Source organism: Pristiophorus japonicus, unplaced genomic scaffold (genome assembly GCF_044704955.1).
Source record: "Pristiophorus japonicus isolate sPriJap1 unplaced genomic scaffold, sPriJap1.hap1 HAP1_SCAFFOLD_79, whole genome shotgun sequence".
In the NCBI taxonomy this organism is placed as follows: domain Eukaryota; kingdom Metazoa; phylum Chordata; class Chondrichthyes; family Pristiophoridae; genus Pristiophorus; species Pristiophorus japonicus.
Genome location: NW_027254707.1, coordinates 716,881 through 732,750, shown reverse-complemented (window position 1 = coordinate 732,750; position 15,870 = coordinate 716,881). Strand labels below are relative to the sequence as shown.

The 15,870-nt window shown below is 44.7% G+C and overlaps 13 non-coding genes across 13 annotated transcripts; all 13 read right to left on the bottom strand.

Annotated features, from left to right (window-relative positions):
* Nucleotides 1–503: 503 nt before the first annotated feature.
* trnas-gcu (transfer RNA serine (anticodon GCU)) lies at nucleotides 504–585 on the bottom strand. The gene has a single exon. It is a non-coding gene; the product is annotated as a tRNA-Ser (tRNA).
* A 2,262-nt stretch (nucleotides 586–2,847) lies between these two features.
* On the bottom strand, nucleotides 2,848–2,929 carry trnas-gcu (transfer RNA serine (anticodon GCU)). The gene has a single exon. It is a non-coding gene; the product is annotated as a tRNA-Ser (tRNA).
* A 245-nt stretch (nucleotides 2,930–3,174) lies between these two features.
* On the bottom strand, nucleotides 3,175–3,263 carry trnar-ucg (transfer RNA arginine (anticodon UCG)). Its single transcript is given in 2 exon segments — nucleotides 3,175–3,210; nucleotides 3,227–3,263. It is a non-coding gene; the product is annotated as a tRNA-Arg (tRNA).
* A 1,928-nt stretch (nucleotides 3,264–5,191) lies between these two features.
* Nucleotides 5,192–5,273, bottom strand: trnas-gcu (transfer RNA serine (anticodon GCU)). The gene has a single exon. It is a non-coding gene; the product is annotated as a tRNA-Ser (tRNA).
* Nucleotides 5,274–5,518: 245 nt separating this feature from the next.
* trnar-ucg (transfer RNA arginine (anticodon UCG)) lies at nucleotides 5,519–5,607 on the bottom strand. Its single transcript is given in 2 exon segments — nucleotides 5,519–5,554; nucleotides 5,571–5,607. It is a non-coding gene; the product is annotated as a tRNA-Arg (tRNA).
* A 1,928-nt stretch (nucleotides 5,608–7,535) lies between these two features.
* Nucleotides 7,536–7,617, bottom strand: trnar-gcg (transfer RNA arginine (anticodon GCG)). Its single transcript has one exon. It is a non-coding gene; the product is annotated as a tRNA-Arg (tRNA).
* A 245-nt stretch (nucleotides 7,618–7,862) lies between these two features.
* trnar-ucg (transfer RNA arginine (anticodon UCG)) lies at nucleotides 7,863–7,951 on the bottom strand. Its single transcript is given in 2 exon segments — nucleotides 7,863–7,898; nucleotides 7,915–7,951. It is a non-coding gene; the product is annotated as a tRNA-Arg (tRNA).
* Nucleotides 7,952–9,878: 1,927 nt separating this feature from the next.
* On the bottom strand, nucleotides 9,879–9,960 carry trnas-gcu (transfer RNA serine (anticodon GCU)). The gene has a single exon. It is a non-coding gene; the product is annotated as a tRNA-Ser (tRNA).
* Nucleotides 9,961–10,184: 224 nt separating this feature from the next.
* On the bottom strand, nucleotides 10,185–10,273 carry trnar-ucg (transfer RNA arginine (anticodon UCG)). Its single transcript is given in 2 exon segments — nucleotides 10,185–10,220; nucleotides 10,237–10,273. It is a non-coding gene; the product is annotated as a tRNA-Arg (tRNA).
* A 1,928-nt stretch (nucleotides 10,274–12,201) lies between these two features.
* Nucleotides 12,202–12,283, bottom strand: trnas-gcu (transfer RNA serine (anticodon GCU)). The gene has a single exon. It is a non-coding gene; the product is annotated as a tRNA-Ser (tRNA).
* A 224-nt stretch (nucleotides 12,284–12,507) lies between these two features.
* On the bottom strand, nucleotides 12,508–12,596 carry trnar-ucg (transfer RNA arginine (anticodon UCG)). Its single transcript is given in 2 exon segments — nucleotides 12,508–12,543; nucleotides 12,560–12,596. It is a non-coding gene; the product is annotated as a tRNA-Arg (tRNA).
* Nucleotides 12,597–14,522: 1,926 nt separating this feature from the next.
* On the bottom strand, nucleotides 14,523–14,604 carry trnas-gcu (transfer RNA serine (anticodon GCU)). The gene has a single exon. It is a non-coding gene; the product is annotated as a tRNA-Ser (tRNA).
* Nucleotides 14,605–14,849: 245 nt separating this feature from the next.
* trnar-ucg (transfer RNA arginine (anticodon UCG)) lies at nucleotides 14,850–14,938 on the bottom strand. Its single transcript is given in 2 exon segments — nucleotides 14,850–14,885; nucleotides 14,902–14,938. It is a non-coding gene; the product is annotated as a tRNA-Arg (tRNA).
* Between the last annotated feature and the right edge of the window lie 932 nt (nucleotides 14,939–15,870).

The window sequence follows — 15,870 nt, the reverse complement described above, 5'->3', positions numbered from 1 at the left end:
TATTTTAACTTTACTCAGTTTGGCGGGTTTCACTTTGCTCTGGGATTTGGATGCTGAGGGAACATCGGCGTAAAATCACACGTTTTAACGTGAAATACGTCTGTTTTCTCACATGTCGAGCGGCTGTTAGAAGCGGAAATTTGAGTAAAACATGGCGGGGCCGGTCCGGGATTTGGCCCGTGACTCTCGCATTTCAAATGTGATCATTCCGAAGGGAGAATCATAACCGTGGACCAACGAGCCGCCGACAGTGAAAAGCGCAGCTCTCAGATTCTGACGGTGGTGAGAAATGATATTATGGCCCATCGTGCATGTGCTGTCTCTCAGATACCTATCTAATTAGTGCCCCTCGCCATTGTACTGCAACTGTTCTCCTTTTGACCAATATATTATTAATTTGAGACATGACATGAGGAAAGTACAGCATCCCTGCAAGTAAAAGGGGAATTTGGCGATTAGGTTAAATGTGAATGTCAAAAACTGTTTAACCTGCAAGCCAACGACGACGAGAATGGGATTCGAACCCATGCGTGCAGAGCGCAATGGATTAGCAGTCCGTCGCCTTAACCTCTCGGCCACCTCGTCTCTGCTATAAGACATCGTCAGCCATTCAATCTCCTGCTTTTTGTATCCAAACAGAAATAATGTGCAAGAAAGTCCACTTCACAGCTTGCTCTGCCCGTGCATGCAGATCGACAATGATGAAAACTTGCCATGAGATTGTTTGAGCAAACAGCCTTCCTTCACTTCAGGTGAGTGACTGGAAGAGATGGTTGGTTTCTCGGCAGAATCACAACAAAGAATATAAAATGTCTCGTAGCGAGCTAAGTTGACCGCTGCAGGACTCGAAACTGCAATTTTCTGATAACTTTGCGGTTGTCATCGAAGTCAGACGCCTTATCCATTAGGCCACGCGGCCGCTGCCAGGAACATTCATTGTGTTGTTGTATATATTGCGAGCAAATTCGGGGCAACTGCAATATCAAGGAGTGGATTTCGGAAAAGATGAGCATATTTCGAGTGAATGAACAGATGCACTGCGATCTGGGTGCGCACCGGCGCAGGCAACCCCAATGTAAATTGGAACACTATAGTTTAACAATTCGGTCATTGCAGCTGAAATCATACTCCTTCTCAAACAATACAGGATGACCCGGGTTTATGAGAAAATCCGTTTTAAAGGGAAAGATTATGAACCGGAACTGACAACCTGCCCATTTGAACAGACACAGATTGATCCGGGATTGCAAGGACATCCCTTTTACCCAGATGCAGAATGACCCTTGACTGACAGCAGTTCCCTTTTAAAAGAATAAAGTGAGATTTCGATCATCCCTGAAGGCAATTGTGCAGTGGGGCTCAGGACCACGCGGCGCAGAGACTGTTATTGAAGCCACAGGTGATAGACAAGGAGGGAGGGAAGGACGTAAAACCAGCCCAGTCTGAAACACACAAACAAACTAATATTCCTTAACCTCCAAAGGCAGGTTTTGAAATTTCAAATTGGAAATCCGGGACAGACAGCACATCCCTTTGAAACAGACACAGAATGATGAGGGTCTGATAGCACACCATTTTACAGAGACAGAGAATGATCTTGGACAGACAGCAAATCCCCTTAAAAGGGACACGGAAATAGAATGAATAAAAACAGATAAATATGTAAAACTCGGCAGGTCGTGCAGATTTTGTGGAGGAAAAATCCGGTTTCACGTTCTGTCGGATAATAATTGCGATATTTCAGGAAAAAGTTTAAGATTACAGATGTTTTCAACAAAAATAGCGCCTGGAAAAAATACGCAGCGAGAAATGTCAAATGGGAACGTTTGTGATGCAGCGGAACGAAGGAGTGATTAAATAATACATGGCACAATGGAGAAAGGCAAAGTGGGTGGTAATCGGGCAATAACGTAACAAAGGATGGTCCAGAGGAAGTGTTAGTGGGAATAGCAGAACCATTACCAGACAATGGGAGCGGTGCTTATCATCCGATACGTTGAACCTAATGTTGAGGCCAGAAGACGAGAACATGCTTACAATATAGGCTGTCACCGCCTTTTAATCAGACCAGGCAGCTTTGCCAGCCCGGATTGATTTCCTGTATGCTTTGAATTCGGCAGCCAAGGGACGAATTCAAAAAGCAGCTTCTCTCATCTTTTCAGCTCTAGAGAACCAGGACGCACACATATTCAGGGCAGAGGTGGAGATTGACGCTGAATGTATGCTTATCCCAATTGAGGTGAACTTATGCGTACAGACAGGAAGATATACTGATCAAGTATCGGCCGGAACCAAACAAGGCTTTCGGTTATCCAACGAGTCACAGAGCCGAGTACCTCTGAGATATTTTAACTTTACTCAGTTTGGCGGGTTTCACTTTGCTCTGGGATTTGGATGCTGAGGGAACATCGGCGTAAAATCACACGTTTTAACGTGAAATACGTCTGTTTTCTCACATGTCGAGCGGCTGTTAGAAGCGGAAATTTGAGTAAAACATGGCGGGGCTCGTCCGGGATTTGGCCCGTGACTCTCGCATTTCAAATGTGATCATTCCGAAGGGAGAATCATAACCGTGGACCAACGAGCCGCCGACAGTGAAAAGCGCAGCTCTCAGATTCTGACGGTGGTGAGAAATGATATTATGGCCCATCGTGCATGTGCTGTCTCTCAGATACCTATCTAATTAGTGCCCCTCGCCATTGTACTGCAACTGTTCTCCTTTTGACCAATATATTATTAATTTGAGACATGACATGAGGAAAGTACAGCATCCCTGTAAGTAAAAGGGGAATTTGGCGATTAGGTTAAATGTGAATGTCAAAAACTGTTTAACCTGCAAGCCAACGACGACGAGAATGGGATTCGAACCCATGCGTGCAGAGCGCAATGGATTAGCAGTCCGTCGCCTTAACCTCTCGGCCACCTCGTCTCTGCTATAAGACATCGTCAGCCATTCAATCTCCTGCTTTTTGTATCCAAACAGAAATAATGTGCAAGCAAGTCCACTTCACAGCTTGCTCTGCCCGTGCATGCAGATCGACAATGATGAAAACTTGCCATGAGATTGTTTGAGCAAACAGCCTTCCTTCACTTCAGGTGAGTGACTGGAAGAGATGGTTGGTTTCTCGGCAGAATCACAACAAAGAATATAAAATGTCTCGTAGCGAGCTAAGTTGACCGCGGCAGGACTCGAACCTGCAATCTTCTGATAACTTTGCGGTTGTCATCGAAGTCAGACGCCTTATCCATTAGGCCACGCGGCCGCTGCCAGCAACATTCATTGTGTTGTTGTATATATTGCGAGCAAATTCGGGGCAACTGCAATATCAAGGAGTGGATTTAGGAAAAGATGAGCATATTTCGAGTGAATGAACAGATGCACTGCGATCTGGGTGCGCACCGGCGCAGACAACCCCAATATAAATTGGAACACTATAGTTTAACAATTCGGTCATTGCAGCTGAAATCATACTCCTTCTCAAACAATAGAGGATGACCCGGGTTTATGAGAAAATCCGTTTTAAAGGGAAAGATTATGAACCGGAACTGACAACCAGCCCATTTAAACAGACACAGAATGATCCGGAATTGCAAGGACATCCCTTTTACCCAGATGCAGAATGACCCTTGACTGACAGCAGTTCCCTTTTAAAAGAATAAAGTGAGATTTCGATCATCCCTGAAGGCAATTGTGCAGTGGGGCTCAGGACCACGCGGCGCAGAGACTGTTATTGAAGCCACAGGTGATAGACAAGGAGGGAGGGAAGGACGTAAAACCAGCCCAGTCTGAAACACACGAACAAACTAATATTCCTTAACCTCCAAAGCCAGGTTTTGAAATTTCAAATTGGAAATCCGGGACAGACAGCACATCCCTTTGAAACAGACACAGAATGATGAGGGTCTGATAGCACACCATTTTACAGAGACAGAGAATGATCTTGGACAGACAGCAAATCCCCTTAAAAGGGACACGGAAATAGAATGAATAAAAACAGATAAATATGTAAAACTCGGCAGGTCGTGCAGATTTTGTGGAGGAAGAATCCGGTTTCACGTTCTGTCGGATAATAATTGCGATATTTCAGGAACAAGTTAAAGATTACAGATGTTTTCAACAAAAATAGCGCCTGGAAAAAATACGCAGCGAGAAATGTCAAATGGGAACGTTTGTGATGCAGCGGAACGAAGGAGTAATTAAATAATACATGGCACAATGGAGAAAGGCAAAGTGGGTGGTAATCGGGCAATAACGTAACAAAGGATGGTCCAGAGGAAGTGTTAGTGGGAATAGCAGAACCATTACCAGACAATGGGAGCGATGCTTATCATCCGATACGTTGAACCTAATGTTGAGGCCAGAAGACGAGAACATGCTTACAATATAGGCTGTCACCGCCTTTTAATCAGACCAGGCAGCTTTGCCAGCCCGGATTGATTTCCTGTATGCTTTGAATTCGGCAGCCAAGGGACGAATTCAAAAAGCAGCTTCTCTCATCTTTTCAGCTCTAGAGAACCAGGACGCACACATATTCAGGGCAGAGGTGGAGATTGACGCTGAATGTATGCTTATCCCAATTGAGGTGAACTTATGCGTACAGACAGGAAGATATACTGATCAAGTATCGGCCGGAACCAAACAAGGCTTTCGGTTATCCAACGAGTCACAGAGCCGAGTACCTCTGAGATATTTTAACTTTACTCAGTTTGGCGGGTTTCACTTTGCTCTGGGATTTGGATGCTGAGGGAACATCGGCGTAAAATCACACGTTTTAACGTGAAATACGTCTGTTTTCTCACATGTCGAGCGGCTGTTAGAAGCGGAAATTTGAGTAAAACATGGCGGGGCTCGTCCGGGATTTGGCCCGTGACTCTCGCATTTCAAATGTGATCATTCCGAAGGGAGAATCATAACCGTGGACCAACGAGCCGCCGACAGTGAAAAGCGCAGCTCTCAGATTCTGACGGTGGTGAGAAATGATATTATGGCCCATCGTGCATGTGCTGTCTCTCAGATACCTATCTAATTAGTGCCCCTCGCCATTGTACTGCAACTGTTCTCCTTTTGACGAATATATTATTAATTTGAGACATGACATGAGGAAAGTACAGCATCCCTGTAAGTAAAAGGGGAATTTGGCGATTAGGTTAAATGTGAATGTCAAAAAGTGTTTAACCTGCAACCAAACGACGACGAGAATGGGATTCGAACCCATGCGTGCAGAGCACAATGGATTAGCAGTCCATCGCCTTAACCTCTCGGCCACCTCGTCTCTGCTATAAGATATCGTCAGCCATTCAATCTCCTGCTCTTTGTATCCAAACAGAAATAATGTGCAAGAAAGTCCACTTCACAGCTTGCTCTGCCCGTGCATGCAGATCGACAATGATGAAAACTTGCCATGAGATTGTTTGAGCAAACAGCCTTCCTTCACTTCAGGTGAGTGACTGGAAGAGATGGTTGGTTTCTCGGCAGAATCACAACAAAGAATATAAAATGTCTCGTAGCGAGCTAAGTTGACCACGGCAGGACTCGAACCTGCAATCTTCTGATAACTTTGCGGTTGTCATCGAAGTCAGACGCCTTATCCATTAGGCCACGCGGCCGCTGCCAGCAACATTCATTGTCTTGTTGTATATATTGCGAGCAAATTCGGGGCAACTGCAATATCAAGGAGTGGATTTCGGAAAAGATGAGCATATTTCGAGTGAATGAACAGATGCACTGCGATCTGGGTGCGCACCGGCGCAGGCAACCCCAATGTAAATTGGAACACTATAGTTTAACAATTCGGTCATTGCAGCTGAAATCATACTCCTTCTCAAACAATACAGGATGACCCGGGTTTATGAGAAAATCCGTTTTAAAGGGAAAGATTATGAACCGGAACTGACAACCAGCCCATTTAAACAGACACAGAATGATCCGGGATTGCAAGGACATCCCTTTTACCCAGATGCAGAATGACCCTTGACTGACAGCAGTTCCCTTTTAAAAGAATAAAGTGAGATTTCGATCATCCCTGAAGGCAATTGTGCAGTGGGGCTCAGGACCACGCGGCGCAGAGACTGTTATTGAAGCCACAGGTAATAGACAAGGAGGGAGGGAAGGACGTAAAACCAGCCCAGTCTGAAACACACAAACAAACTAATATTCCTTAACCTCCAAAGGCAGGTTTTGAAATTTCAAATTGGAAATCCGGGACAGACAGCACATCCCTTTGAAACAGACACAGAATGATGAGGGTCTGATAGCACACCATTTTACAGAGACAGAGAATGATCTTGGACAGACAGCAAATCCCCTTAAAAGGGACACGGAAATAGAATGAATAAAAACAGATAAATATGTAAAACTCGGCAGGTCGTGCAGATTTTGTGGAGGAAGAATCCGGTTTCACGTTCTGTCGGATAATAATTCCGATATTTCAGGAAAAAGTTAAAGATTACAGATGTTTTCAACAAAAATAGCGCCTGGAAAAAATACGCAGCGAGAAATGTCAAATGGGAACGTTTGTGATGCAGCGGAACGAAGGAGTGATTAAATAATACATGGCACAATGGAGAAAGGCAAAGTGGGTAGTAATCGGGCAATAACGTAACAAAGGATGGTCCAGAGGAAGTGTTAGTGGGAATAGCAGAACCATTACCAGACAATGGGAGCGGTGCTTATCATCCGATACGTTGAACCTAATGTTGAGGCCAGAAGACGAGAACATGCTTACAACATAGGCTGTCACGGCCTTTTAATCATACCAGGCAGCTTTGCCAGCCCGGATTGATTTCCTGTATGCTTTGAATTCGGCAGCCAAGGGACGAATTCAAAAAGCAGCTTCTCTCATCTTTTCAGCTCTAGAGAACCAGGACGCACTCATATTCAGGGCAGAGGTGGAGATTGACGCTGAATGTATGCTTATCCCAATTGAGGTGAACTTATGCGTACAGACAGGAAGATATACTGATCAAGTATCGGCCGGAACCAAACAAGGCTTTCGGTTATCCAACGAGTCACAGAGCCGAGTACCTCTGAGATATTTTAACTTTACTCAGTTTGGCGGGTTTCACTTTGCTCTGGGATTTGGATGCTAAGGGAACATCGGCGTAAAATCACACGTTTTAACGTGAAATACGTCTGTTTTCTCACATGTCGAGCGGCTGTTAGAAGCGGAAATTTGAGTAAAACATGGCGGGGCTCGTCCGGGATTTGGCCCATGACTCTCGCATTTCAAATGTGATCATTCCGAAGGGAGAATCATAACCGTGGACCAACGAGCCGCCGACAGTGAAAAGCGCAGCTCTCAGATTCTGACGGTGGTGAGAAATGATATTATGGCCCATCGTGCATGTGCTGTCTCTCAGATACCTATCTAATTAGTGCCCCTCGCCATTGTACTGCAACTGTTCTCCTTTTGACGAATATATTATTAATTTGAGACATGACATGAGGAAAGTACAGCATCCCTGTAAGTAAAAGGGGAATTTGGCGATTAGGTTAAATGTGAATGTCAAAAAGTGGTTAAGCTGCAAGCCAACGACGACGAGAATGGGATTCGAACCCATGCGTGCAGAGCACAATGGATTCGCAGTCCATCGCCTTAACCTCTCGACCACCTCGTCTCTGCTATAAGATATCGTCAGCCATTCAATCTCCTGCTTTTTGTATCCAAACAGAAATAATGTGCAAGAAAGTCCACTTCACAGCTTGCTCTGCCCGTGCATGCAGATTGACAATGATGAAAACTTGCCATGAGATTCTTTGAGCAAACAGCCTTCCTTCACTTCAGGTGAGTGACTGGAAGAGATGGTTGGTTTCTCGGCAGAATCACAACAAAGAATATAAAATGTCCCGTAGCGAGCTAAGTTGACCGCGGCAGGACTCGAACCTTCAATCTTCTGATAACTTTGCGGTTGTCATCGAAGTCAGACGCCTTATTCATTAGGCCACGCGGCCGCTGCCAGCAACATTCATTGTGTTGTTGTATATATTGCGAGCAAATTCGGGGCAACTGCAATATCAAGGAGTGGATTTCGGAAAAGATGAGCATGTTTCGATTGAATGAACAGATGCACTGCGATCTGGGTGCGCACCGGCGCAGGCAACCCCAATGTAAATTGGAACACTATAGTTTAACAATTCGGTCATTGCAGCTGAAATCATACTCCTTCTCAAACAATACAGGATGACCCGGGTTTATGAGAAAATCCGTTTTAAAGGGAAAGATTATGAACCGGAACTGACAACCAGCCCATTTAAACAGACACAGAATGATCCGGGATTGCAAGGACATCCCTTTTACCCAGATGCAGAATGACCCATGACTGACAGCAGTTCCCTTTTAAAAGAATAAAGTGAGATTTCGATCATCCCTGAAGGCAATTGTGCAGTGGGGCTCAGGACCACGCGGCGCAGAGACTGTTATTGAAGCCACAGGTAATAGACAAGGAGGGAGGGAAGGACGTAAAACCAGCCCAGTCTGAAACACACAAACAAACTAATATTCCTTAACCTCCAAAGGCAGGTGTTGAAATTTCAAATTGGAAATCCGGGACAGACAGCACATCCCTTTGAAACAGACACAGAATGATAAGGGTCTGATAGCACACCATTTTACAGAGAAAGAGAATGATCTTGGACAGACAGCAAATCCCCTTAAAAGGGACACGGAAATAGAATGAATAAAAACAGATAAATATGTAAAACTCGGCAGGTCGTGCAGATTTTGTGGAGGAAGAATCCGGTTTCACGTTCTGTCGGATAATAATTCCGATATTTCAGGAAAAAGTTAAAGATTACAGATGTTTTCAACAAAAATAGCGCCTGGAAAAAATACGCAGCGAGAAATGTCAAATGGGAACGTTTGTGATGCAGCGGAACGAAGGAGTGATTAAATAATACATGGCACAATGGAGAAAGGCAAGGTGGGTAGTAATCGGGCAATAACGTAACAAAGGATGGTCCAGAGGAAGTGTTAGTGAGAATAGCAGAACCATTACCAGACAATGGGAGCGGTGCTTATCATCCGATACGTTGAACCTAATGTTGAGGCCAGAAGACGAGAACATGCTTACAATATAGGCTTCACGGCCTTTTAATCAGACCAGGCAGCTTTGCCAGCCCGGATTGATTTCCTGTATGCTTTGAATTCGGCAGCCAAGGGACGAATTCAAAAAGCAGCTTCTCTCATCTTTTCAGCTCTAGAGAACCAGGACGCACTCATATTCAGGGCAGAGGTGGAGATTGACGCTGAATGTATGCTTATCCCAATTGAGGTGAACTTATGCGTACAGACAGGAAGATATACTGATCAAGTATCGGCCGGAACCAAACAAGGCTTTCGGTTATCCAACGAGTCACAGAGCCGAGTACCTCTGAGATATTTTAACTTTACTCAGTTTGGCGGGTTTCACTTTGCTCTGGGATTTGGATGCTAAGGGAACATCGGCGTAAAATCACACGTTTTAACGTGAAATACGTCTGTTTTCTCACATGTCGAGCGGCTGTTAGAAGCGGAAATTTGAGTAAAACATGGCGGGGCTCGTCCTGGATTTGGCCCGTGACTCTCGCATTTCAAATGTGATCATTCCGAAGGGAGAATCATAACCGTGGATCAACGAGCCGCCGACAGTGAAAAGCGCAGCTCTCAGATTCTGACGGTGGTGAGAAATGATATTATGGCCCATCGTGCATGTGCTGTCTCTCAGATACCTATCTAATTAGTGCCCCTCGCCATTGTACTGCAACTGTTCTCCTTTTGACCAATATATTATTAATTTGAGACATGACATGAGGAAAGTACAGCATCCCTGTAAGTAAAAGGGGAATTTGGCGATTAGGTTAAATGTGAATGTCAAAAAGTGGTTAAGCTGCAAGCCAACGACGACGAGAATGGGATTCGAACCCATGCGTGCAGAGCACAATGGATTAGCAGTCCATCGCCTTAACCTCTCGGCCACCTCGTCTCTGCTATAAGATATCGTCAGCCATTCAATCTCCTGCTTTTTGTATCCAAACAGAAATAATGTGCAAGAAAGTCCACTTCACATCTTGCTCTGCCCGTGCATGCAGATCGACAATGATGAAAACTTGCCATGAGATTCTTTGAGCAAACAGCCTTCCTTCACTTCAGTTGGTTTCTCGGCAGAATCACAACAAAGAATATAAAATGTCTCGTAGCGAGCTAAGTTGACCGCGGCAGGACTCGAACCTGCAATCTTCTGATAACTTTGCGGTTGTCATCGATGTCAGACGCCTTATCCATTAGGCCACGCGGCCGCTGCCAGCAACATTCATTGTGTTGTTGTATATATTGCGAGCAAATTCGGGGCAACTGCAATATCAAGGAGTGGATTTCGGAAAAGATGAGCATATTTCGAGTGAATGAACAGATGCACTGCGATCTGGGTGCGCACCGGCGCAGGCAACCCCAATGTAAATTGGAACACTATAGTTTAACAATTCGGTCATTGCAGCTGAAATCATACTCCTTCTCAAACAATACAGGATGACCCGGGTTTATGAGAAAATCCGTTTTAAAGGGAAAGATTATGAACCGGAACTGACAACCAGCCCATTTAAACAGACACAGAATGATCCGGGATTGCAAGGACATCCCTTTTACCCAGATGCAGAATGACCCTTGACTGACAGCAGTTCCCTTTTAAAAGAATAAAGTGAGATTTCGATCATCCCTGAAGGCAATTGTGCAGTGGGGCTCAGGACCACGCGGCGCAGAGACTGTTATTGAAGCCACAGGTAATAGACAAGGAGGGAGGGAAGGACGTAAAACCAGCCCAGTCTGAAACACACAAACAAACTAATATTCCTTAACCTCCAAAGGCAGGTTTTGAAATTTCAAATTGGAAATCCGGGACAGACAGCACATCCCTTTGAAACAGACACAGAATGATGAGGGTCTGATAGCACACCATTTTACAGAGACAGAGAATGATCTTGGACAGACAGCAAATCCCCTTAAAAGGGACACGGAAATAGAATGAATAAAAACAGATAAATATGTAAAACTCGGCAGGTCGTGCAGATTTTGTGGAGGAAGAATCCGGTTTCACGTTCTGTCGGATAATAATTCCGATATTTCAGGAAAAAGTTAAAGATTACAGATGTTTTCAACAAAAATAGCGCCTGGAAAAAATACGCAGCGAGAAATGTCAAATGGGAACGTTTGTGATGCAGCGGAACGAAGGAGTAATTAAATAATGCATGGCACAATGGAGAAAGGCAATGTGGGTGGTAATCGGGCAATAACGTAACAAAGGATGGTCCAGAGGAAGTGTTAGTGGGAATAGCAGAACCATTACCAGACAATGGGAGCGATGCTTATCATCCGATACGTTGAACCTAATGTTGAGGCCAGAAGACGAGAACATGCTTACAATATAGGCTGTCACCGCCTTTTAATCAGACCAGGCAGCTTTGCCAGCCCGGATTGATTTCCTGTATGCTTTGAATTCGGCAGCCAAGGGACGAATTCAAAAAGCAGCTTCTCTCATCTTTTCAGCTCTAGAGAACCAGGACGCACTCATATTCAGGGCAGAGGTGGAGATTGACGCTGAATGTATGCTTATCCCAATTGAGGTGAACTTATGCGTACAGACAGGAAGATATACTGATCAAGTATCGGCCGGAACCAAACAAGGCTTTCGGTTATCCAACGAGTCACAGAGCCGAGTACCTCTGAGATATTTTAACTTTACTCAGTTTGGCGGGTTTCACTTTGCTCTGGGATTTGGATGCTAAGGGAACATCGGCGTAAAATCACACGTTTTAACGTGAAATACGTCTGTTTTCTCACATGTCGAGCGGCTGTTAGAAGCGGAAATTTGAGTAAAACATGGCGGGGCTCGTCCTGGATTTGGCCCGTGACTCTCGCATTTCAAATGTGATCATTCCGAAGGGAGAATCATAACCGTGGATCAACGAGCCGCCGACAGTGAAAAGCGCAGCTCTCAGATTCTGACGGTGGTGAGAAATGATATTATGGCCCATCGTGCATGTGCTGTCTCTCAGATACCTATCTAATTAGTGCCCCTCGCCATTGTACTGCAACTGTTCTCCTTTTGACCAATATATTATTAATTTGAGACATGACATGAGGAAAGTACAGCATCCCTGTAAGTAAAAGGGGAATTTGGCGATTAGGTTAAATGTGAATGTCAAAAAGTGGTTAAGCTGCAAGCCAACGACGACGAGAATGGGATTCGAACCCATGCGTGCAGAGCACAATGGATTAGCAGTCCATCGCCTTAACCTCTCGGCCACCTCGTCTCTGCTATAAGATATCGTCAGCCATTCAATCTCCTGCTTTTTGTATCCAAACAGAAATAATGTGCAAGAAAGTCCACTTCACATCTTGCTCTGCCCGTGCATGCAGATCGACAATGATGAAAACTTGCCATGAGATTCTTTGAGCAAACAGCCTTCCTTCACTTCAGTTGGTTTCTCGGCAGAATCACAACAAAGAATATAAAATGTCTCGTAGCGAGCTAAGTTGACCGCGGCAGGACTCGAACCTGCAATCTTCTGATAACTTTGCGGTTGTCATCGATGTCAGACGCCTTATCCATTAGGCCACGCGGCCGCTGCCAGCAACATTCATTGTGTTGTTGTATATATTGCGAGCAAATTCGGGGCAACTGCAATATCAAGGAGTGGATTTCGGAAAAGATGAGCATATTTCGAGTGAATGAACAGATGCACTGCGATCTGGGTGCGCACCGGCGCAGGCAACCCCAATGTAAATTGGAACACTATAGTTTAACAATTCGGTCATTGCAGCTGAAATCATACTCCTTCTCAAACAATACAGGATGACCCGGGTTTATGAGAAAATCCGTTTTAAAGGGAAAGATTATGAACCGGAACTGACAACCAGCCCATTTAAACAGACACAGAATGATCCGGGATTGCAAGGACATCCCTTTTACCCAGATGCAGAATGACCCTTGACTGACAGCAGTTCCCTTTTAAAAGAATAAAGTGAGATTTCGATCATCCCTGAAGGCAATTGTGCAGTGGGGCTCAGGACCACGCGGCGCAGAGACTGTTATTGAAGCCACAGGTAATAGACAAGGAGGGAGGGAAGGACGTAAAACCAGCCCAGTCTGAAACACACAAACAAACTAATATTCCTTAACCTCCAAAGGCAGGTTTTGAAATTTCAAATTGGAAATCCGGGACAGACAGCACATCCCTTTGAAACAGACACAGAATGATAAGGGTCTGATAGCACACCATTTTACAGAGACAGAGAATGATCTTGGACAGACAGCAAATCCCCTTAAAAGGGACACGGAAATAGAATGAATAAAAACAGATAAATATGTAAAACTCGGCAGGTCGTGCAGATTTTGTGGAGGAAGAATCCGGTTTCACGTTCTGTCGGATAATCATTCCGATATTTCAGGAAAAAGTTAAAGATTACAGATGTTTTCAACAAAAATAGCGCCTGGAAAAAATACGCAGCGAGAAATGTCAAATGGGAACGTTTGTGATGCAGCGGAACGAAGGAGTGATTAAATAATACATGGCACAATGGAGAAAGGCAAAGTGGGTGGTAATCGGGCAATAACGTAACAAAGGATGGTCCAGAGGAAGTGTTAGTGGGAATAGCAGAACCATTACCAGACAATGGGAGCGGTGCTTATCATCCGATACGTTGAACCTAATGTTGAGGCCAGAAGACGAGAACATGCTTACAATATAGGCTGTCACCGCCTTTTAATCAGACCAGGCAGCTTTGCCAGCCCGGATTGATTTCCTGTATGCTTTGAATTCGGCAGCCAAGGGACGAATTCAAAAAGCAGCTTCTCTCATTTTTCAGCTCTAGAGAACCAGGACGCACTCATATTCAGGGCAGAGGTGGAGATTGACGCTGAATGTATGCTTATCCCAATTGAGGTGAACTTATGCGTACAGACAGGAAGATATACTGATCAAGTATCGGCCGGAACCAAACAAGGCTTTCGGTTATCCAACGAGTCACAGAGCCGAGTACCTCTGAGATATTTTAACTTTACTCAGTTTGGCGGGTTTCACTTTGCTCTGGGATTTGGATGCTAAGGGAACATCGGCGTAAAATCACACGTTTTAACGTGAAATACGTCTGTTTTCTCACATGTCGAGCGGCTGTTAGAAGCGGAAATTTGAGTAAAACATGGCGGGGCTCGTCCGGGATTTGGCCCGTGACTCTCGCATTTCAAATGTGATCATACCGAAGGGAGAATCATAACCGTGGACCAACGAGCCGCCGACAGTGAAAAGCGCAGCTCTCAGATTCTGACGGTGGTGAGAAATGATATTATGGCCATCGTGCATGTGCTGTCTCTCAGATACCTATCTAATTAGTGCCCCTCGCCATTGTACTGCAACTGTTCTCCTTTTGACGAATATATTATTAATTTGAGACATGACATGAGGAAAGTACAGCATCCCTGAAAGTAAAAGGGGAATTTGGCGATGAGTTTAAATGTGAATGTCAAAAAGTGGTTAAGCTGCAAGACAACGGCGACGAGAATGGGATTCGAACTCATGCGTGCAGAGCACAATGGATTAGCAGTCCATCGCCTTAATCTCTCGGCCACCTCGTCTCTGCTATAAGACATCGTCAGCCATTCAATCTCCTGCTTTTTGTATCCAAACAGAAATAATGTGCAAGAAAGTCCACTTCACAGCTTGCTCTGCCCGTGCATGCAGATCGACAATGATGAAAACTTGCCATGAGATTCTTTGAGCAAACAGCCTTCCTTCACTTCAGGTGAGTGACTGGAAGAGATGGTTGGTTTCTCGGCAGAATCACAACAAAGAATATAAAATGTCTCGTAGCGAGCTAAGTTGACCGCGGCAGGACTCGAACCTGCAATCTTCTGATAACTTTGTGGTTGTCATCGAAGTCAGACGCCTTATTCATTAGGCCACGCGGCCGCTGCCAGCAACATTCATTGTGTTGTTGTATATATTGCGAGCAAATCCGGGGCAACTGCAATATCAAGGAGTGGATTTCGGAAAAGATGAGCATATTTCGAGTGAATGAACAGATGCACTGCGATCTGGGTGCGCACCGGCGCAGGCAACCCCAATGTAAATTGGAACACTATAGTTTAACAATTCGGTCATTGCAGCTGAAATCATACTCCTTCTCAAACAATACAGGATGACCCGGGTTTATGAGAAAATCCGTTTTAAAGGGAAAGATTATGAACCGGAACTGACAACCAGCCCATTTAAACAGACACAGAATGATCCGGGATTGCAAGGACATCCCTTTTACCCAGATGCAGAATGACCCTTGACTGACAGCAGTTCCCTTTTAAAAGAATAAAGTGAGATTTCGATCATCCCTGAAGGCAATTGTGCAGTGGGGCTCAGGACCACGCGGCGCAGAGACTGTTATTGAAGCCACAGGTAATAGACAAGGAGGGAGGGAAGGACGTAAAACCAGCCCAGTCTGAAACACACAAACAAACTAATATTCCTTAACCTCCAAAGGCAGGTTTTGAAATTTCAAATTGGAAATCCGGGACAGACAGCACATCCCTTTGAAAGAGACACAGAATGATAAGGGTCTGATAGCACACCATTTTACAGAGACAGAGAATGATCTTGGACAGACAGCAAATCCCCTTAAAAGGGACACAGAAATAGAATGAATAAAAACAGATAAATATGTAAAACTCGGCAGGTCGTGCAGATTTTGTGGAGGAAGAATCCGGTTTCACGTTCTGTCGGATAATCATTCCGATATTTCAGGAAAAAGTTAAAGATTACAGATGTTTTCAACAAAAATAGCGCCTGGAAAAAATACGCAGCGAGAAATGTCAAATGGGAACGTTTGTGATGCAGCGGAACGAAGGAGT